Below are 12,278 nucleotides of genomic sequence, written 5' to 3'. Positions count from 1 at the left end.
GGAAAAATACTTGGCTCCAGCCTCCTACCCCGATAGAAGATATACAATAAATTTAAAGTTTAGGGTTACGGTTTAGAAGTATGGGTTTAAGGGTTTAAAATTTAGATTTCAAGGTTTTATGGTTTAGGGGTTAAAGGGTTTATGAGTTTAAGATTATAGGATTTAAGAGTTTGAACTTTAGTTTGTATGGTTTAAGGTTAGGATTTTTAAGGTATTGGGTTTAGGTTTTAAAGTTTAAATTTGAAAAATCAATAAATGTCCTGTAACAGCGTAGGAGTCAAATTTGAAGCTTCTCAGTTTGGAAGGAGTACAAATATAAATTTATAGAATACAAAATATTGTATTTTATATTATTTTGTATGTATTTACACTGTACATATTTTTATTTGTACTCCTTCCAAACAGAGCCTTAAAATTATGTTTCATCATTAAGAAATCTGACAAATTTTCTGAGAGATTTATTACATTTCATAATGAAAATCTCATAAAAATTAAATCGAAACGCTTGAACACCTTGGCAGCATGCATCTTCATTCTCCACCAAACAAGTTTCTTATGTGATTTTCAGAAAAAAAAAGCATATTTGGGTCTGCTGTCCATGAAACAAAACTTTATGTAAGGCATCTGGTGTTTTGGGAATGTGGTGATGTGGAGCCAATTTCCCAACATGTAAGTGTCACATAGGAATTTTGGCTTTACCAATTCATCATCCAATTTGATTTCGTTCAAGTGCAATTGTTTGTAAAGTCACCAACTGACATGGCTCGGCTAATATGATATGTCACTAATTATTAGTGCGCCCTTCGATTTAAAATTCACTTTGGGCTGTTCTTTTTTGGGATTTTGATAGGAGTAAAGTTGGTCAATAGGATTTTGATTATCATTAAGCAAGATACCCATATTCTTTTTTCAAATTTATGTATGCTTTACAGGAAATTTATTTCATATCACTTATCGAGGTCTCTTAGGTGGGTAAATAACTCTCCCACCAAGGGGAAATTGTCAACACTTGGATGAGACATAATTGCCCCTTTTCATAATGTTTTTTTATGACTAAAATGGTCAATGTCTTATTTACATGGGAAATAAAAGAACATGGATAAGTGAACTTATCTGGCTAAGTACTTCTTATAAAACAATTACTCGGGTAAATAACTTTTTGAAAAACGAATAGGGCCCCAAAGAAACATGACGGTTTCTCATTGAAACAGCGAACATTTTGTCCATCCCAAATTGTATCTAATAGCATGTAGTGGGGCTTTAAGGGAATTTATATATGATAAATAAACAATTGATTAGTTAAATTCATGCAACAGGGCTTAAAGGGAATTTATATATAACAAATAAACAATTGATTGGTTAAATTTTGGAGTGTTTATTTAAAAAATAAATACTTATTGTAATAAGCTTCTAGTGAAAAAGCAAGGATAGTATACATATTCTCAAAATGGCATGATGGGCCAGAGAAAGAAATAAACACTTACATTCTTAAGGCCAAGCACTTATTTGGACATATTTCTCAAGCATAAATAAATGCTTATTGGCATGGTCCCAACCCAAATGAATTGAGGGCTCATTTGGTTCATAGTTGGAATCCTAATGGTCTATTCCCGTAGTCTGTTTGGTTCAGACAGGAATGGTAATGAAAATTGGAATCAATAGGAACGAGATTTCATTCCCAAAGGAGGGGCAGGGAATGGCTATTCCCTAAAACGGGGGAATGTCATTACAACAGGAATGAGAATGAGATTTCAATTTCGTCCAACCGAATAGTTGGAATCATAATAGCCCATTTCGATTCTAAACCCTTATTCATGCAAACCAAACACGTCATGATTATTCGAATAAACACTCCCAAACTTGGCCTTTTATATCCAAATTATTTTTCTGACCCATCGTGGAGACTTTACAATGTAATAGTCACTTAGAGGTTTATTATCCTATTTGCCTAGGAGTGACAACGGTATTCGAAAATCCAATTTCGAAAACAAGATTTGATATAATCGAATCGAATTCAGATAATTCAAATATATAATCGGTCGAATTCATATATCTTATTCATATAAAATAGTTAATCGGATTTGAAATTCGAATATGACCTAATTCAATTTGATTGAATATTTAATTATTATATAATATATAAAATTTTTGAAATTTTTATATAATTTATATATAATAATTAAATTATATAAATAATTTATATGAATAAGATATTTATTTTATATATTTATTAATTACTTAAAATAATTAATTGGTTAAATTTGAATCAAATCGAATTCGAATATTAATTTTCAATATACGTCGGATATCAAATTTTCTAATCGAATTCAAGTTCAAATAATATCTGATTTGATTCATATTTGATCCGTTTACACCCCCACACCTACCCTTTAACTCAGTTGGATTTGTTCCTCATAGTCCAAACAGTGCTACAACCAGACATGACCTCTCTTTGAGGCATTCCTGTACTTGGTTTTTTTATCCCTAAGTTCTTCTCTCAGGCTATTGTATCGGATTTGTCCACCAAGCAAAATTGAATGAAATTGTGCCTTTGGGCTTCAATATATATATTAAAGTCATATTCCTATTGATTTTAATTTGCATTCTGATTCCTGTTTGAACCAAACAAACTATAAGAATGAACCATTCTAATTTTGATTCAAAGATTTCGATTCTGATTCCAATTACAATCAAACGGACCCTACATCATGATCATCAATTGTGAACGCCTTTTTTTACTCTTTTTTATAATCAACATGGACAACTTTTTGGCGTTGCCGTCGGATTTGTACTTGGTAGAATATCGTCGTCGTGCTGTATTCTAATGTGGGATTATGGACCACGATTCAGCAAGCTGCAAGCAAGGTTAATTTGTTTAATTTATCATTTATCATATAGTGTTGATTAGGAAGCCTGTTAGGCTTAATATAAATTTTTCTTCCAGAAAGACTTAAATTAAATCTAAGTTGAGAAGATATTCACAAGTAGGCTAAAAGAGAAGATTTGAACCCCACAGACGTCGTCGTGAGAGGAAAGAAGGAAGCATTTATTCTTCCCCAAGTCTGGACCAACCACGTTGGTCCACCAAGAACATATGCAAATTCTCATTCTTGGGTGAGCAGAAAGAGTCAGAGAATATGAGAGCAATACACATAAAGTGAGTGATACAGAGAATATTAACTTTGTTTTTTCGAATTCTAAAATAAAAATTTGTGCGTTGCGATTTGCGAAGACTAATGGGTGATAAGCCTTTCTTGGTGGCTTTTAGATGTCTGCCAAACATTAAAGAAGGTAGCTTTCAAATGTCGACAAAGGGGAGAAAAGAAATAAAGGAAAGTAGCTTTTGGACGGTACTTCTTCGCCTGACCCGGCTTTTTTCTCCATTCTGGGCTTTAATTAATTCGTTGACGAACAAATTCGGTTTCTTCTTGTTGTCAAGTATTGACCTAATTTTATTATCCTTTGCCAATTGCCAATTTGCCATGCAACCCGGTCCAGCAGTGACCGTTGAATTATGAAACTTCTATTATTATTCTACGTTATCATCAAGACATCAACTAGTTGATAAACCGAACCGGTTCCGACTGAATACGAACTGCTTATGCCCCGGATCCCGAGTCTCGGCCAGACCAGTGAGAATTATCGAAACTATAACCAACCGTAAAGCGTCGTCAGTGTAAATTGACAAGACTTACAAGAAGGCTATTAGGGTTCAGATACTGTAGGTCCTCTCTTTTTACTGACTGAGCTTATGTAAGATAACGATATGATTATCTGAAAAGTTTGTACCATCCATAGTTGATGAGATTGAGATGGTTATGATAATAGATGTAAGCATAGATGAGGTATAGGAATATTAAATAAAAGCTACGCCCAGAGAGTTGTTCCCCTTAACAGTGTTTTACTGTTTTCCTCGATCGATATTGGCACTTCGTTCTATTCGCAGTCGCTTTCGTGTGAACTGTGAGTAGGGGTGAGCATTCGATATATTCGGTTAAAAATTAAATTGAATAAACTGAAATATTAAAAATCGAATTGAAAAAATATAAATTAAATCAAAATCGAAATTAAAAAAACTGAATTTTTCAGTTAAAATCGAATTTTAATAATATATACTCTATTATATAATCAAATTTTAATATATTATATATTAATATATAAATATATAATATATTATTTTTATATTACATATAATAATAAAAAGTTTGATTAATTGGGTTAAACGAAATTCTAATTCCAAAAACCAAAACCAAAACCAAAAATCAAAATAACAAAAACTGAAAATATCAAATCGATTTAACCAAAAACCAAAAAAATCAAAATAAAAAATTTCGATTCAGTTAACTGAATAATGCTCACCCCTAACTGTGAGTAAAAGCTAACACGTACAATAATGGTTATGCGATGGAATAACCAAGTAAGGTTTTCATGATCACGATCTCAACTTTACACTATTTTGGTTTCGAACTTTGGACAGATTCATTCAAATTTTTGCAAAAAGCTAAATTCGAGAGTGACCATGAGTACTGTAGCATCACTCCATAATTTCCAAGTAGATATGGCATTTGACCCGTCTTCATGGAGTTTTGTTCTGGTTCTAAATTTATCCCAATTATATATATTATTATAAATAATAAATAAATATAAATATAAATAATTAAGACTACGCATGGCAAATTTAGGGATTCCAGTTTCCCCTGATATGAGGATGGAATTGAGATTTCTAACTCCAGTGGAATTTGGGGCTGGGTATTACCGTTCAATGGTGGAGACGGGTCATGCAAAACCCATACCCACCCCAGTTCCATTGACAATCCTATTTCTCGGTGGAGAATGGGCTGGGATGGTTTTTTTTAATATATATTTGATGGTTATATAAGCACCACCCTAAATGATGTTTTCTTGCGGATGACTGTTTTTGGGTTGGGTGAAATGGAATCATTTTTTTGTAATGAAGGTTATCATTTGACTGGATCTTTGAAACGAGCAAACCTGTGATTTCATCAGCTTGATTTTTATACAAGTCATAAAAATCAATTAGCATAGGCCTTTGTGATGCACATGATGAGGTACCCTCCTTCTCCCTCACCCCATAAGTTAAAGATACTTTATTCCATTCTTACCCCGACCCTAGTGGCACGACAGGTTTGGGGTGAGGCATCCATTCTTAGGGATGGAGAATCCTTAAATTTTCTTCACCTTGAGGCAATTAAATAAAAAAAAAATCTAATTTATAGATATTTTACGATTAGGATTATGAGAATTTTGGGGTATTTTAGGAATTTGATTAGGATAATTTGTGGGTATTTTATAAATGAAACTATATGATCTTGATTGATGATGCGCGATCAGGCAACTCCCTATTGGAAGGTGACTCGGATGCCGGGCTGGCTAGTTCATCGTGTCGACCTACAAAGAGATAGTATTAGAGTGTCTAAGCTGCTTTACTCGAGGTGGGCACTCCGATGCTTAATTTAGCGAACTTACGTTTTGGAGGGAGCTAAAGAGCAACATTGCTAGAGTATGTGAGAGCTGTATCAGGCTTACCTTCTCTCAGGGAGGGGATGCCTTTATATAGGTGTAAGAAATCAAGAGCTTCTTGTAATGCATTTGAGATTCCAAGGAAACCACACCCGCCATGTTTGAAGGAGATGGATAAAGTTCGTTCGATCAACTCCGATGCGGGTGATATGGAAAGACGGGTGTAATGGTCGAGTGTCATGATCCCGCAGAAATAATAAACAATGATATGCTTAAGGAAGAGGTCGACGAGCACATCTCGCATATTGCCACCTAGACCTTAGTTAGTCAACAAGTCCTCGAGAAGGTCGCTGCTCACGCCAAAATCACTTCGACTAGTATTAACGAGGTACCACAAGTCGACAAGTCCTCTAGGAGGTTTCTCCTCACAACGATGTCCCTTGAACCGGTAACAACGAGGTACTATAAGTCGGCTCTAGACAAGGTGTTGCTAGCCGCCCTACCAAGGTTCTGAAGTTGTGTATGAGATGCTTCAGAGTGATTCCGGGGTGCACCCTCTTGACTCAGTGGGATACAAGTCTATTTACGTGATGGTGAGGTGTCAAGGACGCATGAGTTACAAGAGTCCACGGTTTTTAGTAGGCGAACAGGATCCGGTTTATGTTCCAATGGGTTTTTATGGTTCAGTCCACCTCTAATGTAGAGCTAGGATTTGTAAGGTGGACTGAATTCTACCCGTGGATTAATGTCAAATTTACGGACAGGATCCGGTTTATAGGAGATATTAATAGATTAGGAGGAGATGCAAATCAGATTTATGAGGGAATGGCAGCCCAAAAATTCTTTATTCAATCTCCATTTTTTTCGTCGTTTTGTCAGGAATTAATTTTATGTTTATATAAACATGCACGTCTTTAATTCTATCTCATGATTGTTGGGATTAGATTCAACAAAACAACATCCAAAAGCAATTTGATGAGAGAAATAACTAAAATAAAATCCATATTCGATCCGGTCCAATTCGACTCGAAAGATGTAAGCCTGTAATAGGAGTAGACTCGCAATACATACTCGAATATAAACGAATCAAATTTACATATAACTACTATCCGATTCCATCCGATTATTTTACAGGACTGACATTACTAATTCACACGCACAAGACAAAGTCATAAACCCTTATTTAGTGGAGATAATGATATTCAAAAATCAGGATGGAATTTGAATAGTTTGAATATTATAATTGGTCCAATTTGGATATTTGATTCATATTTTAAAATTGGATACGATTTGATTGAATTTAATAAATATTTAAATTTGATCATTTATTTAATTATTATATTTATATATTATGTATATAATAATTAAATTATATAAACACTTTTATATATTTATTAATAAACTATTGGTCAAATTCAAATATTTAATCTAAATGAATGCAAATATTAATTTTCAAGAATTCGATTTGGATATCAGAATTTTGCAATGGAATTGGAATTTAAACATTGCATAAATTTGAATTCGATCACCGTACCATTAACACAAAAAATATTATTGAAACGTAGAAATTCCTATCATCACCACCTGTTTCTCCAAATCATAATTTTTATTTTGAGAAAATTTCTGATTAGTACCCTATACTTTGGCTTGAGTGGCAATTTGGTCTCCGAACTTTAAAATGCAATAATTTAGTATTCAAACTTTTAAAATCTGACAATGCAGTTATTGAACTTTCAAAATATGACAATTCAGTATTTACCCTTAACCAATCCATTAATCAGCCATTAACTGACATTTGAAAAATCAAAAATGTCCTAAGAATATCATTTATTGTCCCAAATTTTAGATTCTTTTAAACAATCATCAGCTTTTTTGAATATGACAGGCTATAACTTAAGACTGTATGTTTAATTTTGAATCAATGTTTGGATGATTGATAAAAAGAATTAAATGTCATTCAAAAAGTATTTTTAACTTTTCAAATATCACTTGACTGATTAATGGATTAATCAACGACATATACTGAATTATGATATTTTAAAAATTCTGATACCGAATTTTCATATTTTAAAACTTAAAATATTAAATTGTCGCCTTTTAAAATTTAGATACGAAATTATCACTCGAGCCAAAATACAAGATACTGATATTGAATTTTCCCTTTTGTTTTTTATCAATCGGCAAAAGCCGTTCAGCAACACCGAGAAAGTAAAGTGAACGACCGTAGCTCGGAGAGCTTGGCTTGTCAAGTTAGTAGTAGTGACGGTCATCGGTTCCGAACTAAAGATACAGAACATTCAGCGGCATGAATCATGATACTACTTGTGGTATTTACGTGCACGGCACGGAACTAATACGTCGTACCTGAGTCTGAGCCTGGGAATCTGGATGGTCATCACTCGTCAATCTGATGTAATGAGATGAGACATTTTGCATGGAGGGCGCTTGCAAAATCTACGGCACATTGCAACATATCAATCTCGTAACTGCTTCTGCCTTGTGCATATGCTATGCTACCAGTGTTTCTTCTCCTCGCTAAAAAATTAAACTAGCCCTTTACGCAACCTGAGTCTGGTTGTTGTCTGGCCTGGCTTGTCAAACAACGCAATCAAACGAATGTGATCTATTCCAGAATCCAGCGTCTCCCTTCTTTGTTGCAACGTTTTTAACTTGCTGATTCTTTGTTCTATTTGCTCATCTTCTCATTTACTTCAGGATTTGTAGGGTTTAATCAAATCACTCAATCACTCAAGGGGGTAGTTTCCCTATTGGATCCTGGTGTGTAACACGGTACATTCCTGTACTTGATTGAACAGCCTGCGGGATACGTGGCCGCCCAACTATTGCTTTACCATGTCATCCTAACTCAGCCATGTCGGGTTAGCTTGGCCACATCGGATTAGTTCGGTTAAACTACGTTATTACTGTGGCACCCCATCTTATCCTCTCAGCCACGTTAATTACACGTCATATGAATGAGCACAACTACAGATAAAGAGGAATAAGGAAGACGACTCCACTAGAGAATGAGACTCTATTCCAAATACCTCGGTGGCTAACTTCATCCCGACAATCCCGAAAGCCCAGTCCGTCCAGGACACGGATCTTCGGCTATAAAAAGTTACTATATGCTCGAGGTAAGGGATCTAACTTATGAGACCTACACCGCTACTTAGCTCGGACCTGCATCCTTATAGCTCGGGCTGACCATCCTACCACCTCCTACTAACTTGAGCGTCGAAGTTCTTACCCGGGGATAACTCATCGGGTCTCTGACTTCTGTTTCCTTGATCACAGGTCTTGAAGCGCGACCTCGTCCTTGTAGCTCGGCCCCGCCCTGCAAAGCAAGGACTATTTGGTTGCTCTCCCCAATTCGTGCACTACCTCAGATTGAGCAGCATCAGATTGGTGACGTTTGTGGGAACGACACATAAAGCCTTTCCCGAAAATCTCATTCCTCGTTGCGCGATCAAGGAAGCGATTAAGATGCCTAAAAACCAGTATGAACGAGCGACTGGCCATTCCCCATATTGGGAGAACCAAGAAGTCTCGCAACCTTCGGCCGCAGTAGATCCATCGCATTTCTGAGACATACAGGATGCCCTTTCAAAGCACGTTGGCCCAACCAAGCATTGCACCATCAGTCGTCCTCATCCTTACAGTGCAACATGGCTCATCTTGGATGGACCCCATAATCGAGTATCTTCGAGAGGGCACCTCCCTAGAGGATCGGGCAGAAGCAAGAAGACTCCAACATAGAGCAACTAGGTATTGCCTGATACAGGGTCAATTCTATCGTCGTTCCCACACACTTCCCTACTTGAGGTGCCTCCCCCCCAGCCGAGGCAGACTACGTCCTTAGGGAAATATATGAGGCCATTTGTGGAGATCACCCCATCGCACGCACACTAGCCCATAAGGCGCTCCAGTAGGGGTGTTTCTGGCCGACGATGAAGCAGGATGCCGCCCAGTTAGTCCGGAAGTGCGATAGTTTCCAATGCCACTCTAATCTACATCACTAGCCCGCGGCCCCTTTGAGACCGATCGCCAACCCATGGCCGTTCGTCCAATGGGGAATGGACATCCTCGGCCCCTTCCCCACCGCGGCTGCACAAAAGAAGTTCCTTCTTGTAGAAGTTGTCTACTTCACGAATTGGGTAGAAGTCGAAGCCTTAGCGCGCATCACTGCCCACAATGCCCGAAACTTCCTTTGGCAGGGAACCATTTGCCGCTTCGGTATCACACGCGTGCTCGTCATAGACAATAAAACACAGTTCACAGACAAGAAGTTCAAGGCCCTCTGCGCTGACCTAAGGATCGATCACCGAACTACCGTGGTATACCGACCTCAGAGCAATGGGTAGACCGAAGTAACCAACCACATCCTACTACACGGCCTGAAAACACACCTGTATCAGGCCAAGGGAAGGTGGGTTGAGGAGCTGCCGAGCATTCTCTGGGCATACAGGACGACCCCATGAACTGCCACCAGAGAGACCCCTTTCAGTCTGACCTATGGGGCAGAGGCCATGATCCCCGTAGAGATAGGTTCCCCAACCCTTTGGGCCGAGCTCTTTGATGAGGGACAAAATGATGAAGATCTACGCACAGAGTTGGACTTAGTAGAAGAAGCTCGGGACCGAGCACATGTGAAGATGGTTGCACAACAGCAGAAGATGGCACAACATTATGATTCTAAGGTAAGGAGACGCGGGTTCAAGAAAAGCGATTTCGTTATGCGCAAAGTCATAGTCCCCACACCAGGAGAAGGAAAGCTCGGACCAAACTGGGAAGGGCCGTATATGGTCACCAAAGTCTTCGGACCAGGTACTTATAGACTTGAAGGCCTCGAAGGTCGACCAATACCGAGGAGTTGGAACTCGAGAAACCTCTGGATGTACTACCAGTAGACCCACAAGCAATAAAAATCTCCTTTTAATCTACTTCATTGACCCAGAGGCGCACCCACAACCACCGCACATGCTAAGTCGCACTGCCAACTGAGCTGATTTCGCCAATCCCCAAATGGCAGAGCTCATTGTGCCCAGCTCGACAGCACATTGCTAAGCAAGCGACCCAACTCAGCTGCCGACGGTTGAGCCTAAACGTGGAGGAAGAACGCCTCCGCCCGCTAAGGCCTGAGGGCGATTGAGGAACTCCGCACTACCGCTGACTTAACGACTGAGCTAGTTGTGAAAGGGCTAGCCCCAGAAGGGCCCCAAAGGCTCCCGAGACCTGAAACTGAGCGTCCCATGGCTGAGAGCTCGGGAACTGAAATATCTCGGACAACTGTAACCTTGGTCAGCACAAGACGGGGACGCCAAGGCATAGCCCAACCGGCTACACCTTGGCCAATGGTAACCTCAGTCAACACAAGACTGGGGAGGCCGAGGCATAGCCCGGCCGGCTACACCTCGGCCGACGGTAACCTCGGTCATCACAAGACTGGGACGCCGAGGCATAGCCTGACTGGCTACACCTTGGTCAACACAAGATTGGGGACGCCAAGGCATAGCCCGATCGGCTACACCTTAGTCAATGACACATCGGCCATCACAAGATTAGGGACGCAAAAGCATATCCCTACCAGCTACACCTCGGCCAACGGTAACCTCGGTTAGCGCAAGACAGGAGATGCCGAGGGTTAGCCTGCCCGGCCATGCCTCGGCCAACCATGCCTCGATCGGCTATACCTCGGCTAACGGACTAGAATCACGAAGTATGAAGAAGACGCCCTAAGCACAGCCTGACTCGACCCACACATTAGCCCGGCCGGTCACACCTTCGCCAACGAAAGAAAAATGGTACAAGACTACAAGTAACAAGATGCCGAGGCGTAGCTTGGCTCGGAACACATAATAGCCCGATCGGGCATGCTTCGGCTGAAAAAAGGAAAATGCACATGCACAAGTATAGCAACAACAACAGGCATTGTCAACATGAAGAAGAACTGATATTCAATTTAAGATGGTCCATTACATCGTTTAAGGCTCGACATACCGATCCAACACAAAAAAACAAACACAAGAAATAATGAACATAGGAGGCCGTCGATCAGTCCTTGGCAGCAGAATTAGCAGCACCAACAGCAGCTTCGGCCTCATCCTCAGCTCCCTCGGTGGACCCTTGCGGAGAATTGGGGTGAAAGGCATCCCAGCCTTGCGACTCAACGACCATCTCTAGGTGACGGCGAAGGATCTTTTGTTGGAAAAGGTTGAACCCAACCGCAAAGGAAGCCTCAACATACTCATCCATGTGCAATTGCATCTCCTCCGATGCCTTGAACTTGTTGATGACTTCCTCAGTGGCCTCCTGTCTTAACCGAAGCAGTGCACATTCCATGGTTTTCCTACCAACCCCGACCGACTCCTGAGGTATGGACATGGTCATGATTCCCTGTAGTAGCTGCTCAGGAACCTCGGGCGACTCAAGATTATCGTTCACGCGAACCGACCACCTCAGCATGTGCAGACCCAAACTGTTTCTTGCCTCAATCACCGACCCACCCGCAGGACGATGGACCCCTTCGGGGTCAACCACGACGACGTCGTCCTCCTCGACCTCTCATTGTCGAACTCTTCTTCACCAATGATCTGCCTTGTTTTTGGATCGTGGCCGCTCTTCTGCCTCGGGACGAGCTTCCGATTGCACACTAGCTCATTCTTGCCTTTGTCGGAGCGCCTTCATCCGATGAACTATTTCTTCCTCGCTGGCCATGCTCACTCATGTAACATTGGAGGCCCAAGATTAGTACAAGGCATGCAAGATAAATTCAGTTCGACAAACAAAAGTAAAAG

This window comes from Nelumbo nucifera, chromosome 5 (genome assembly GCF_055504915.1).
Source record: "Nelumbo nucifera cultivar China Antique chromosome 5, China Antique-T2T, whole genome shotgun sequence".
Lineage (NCBI taxonomy): Eukaryota > Viridiplantae > Streptophyta > Magnoliopsida > Proteales > Nelumbonaceae > Nelumbo > Nelumbo nucifera.
The sequence above is the reverse complement of the archived record's forward strand: the minus strand, read 5'-3'. Positions refer to the sequence as shown.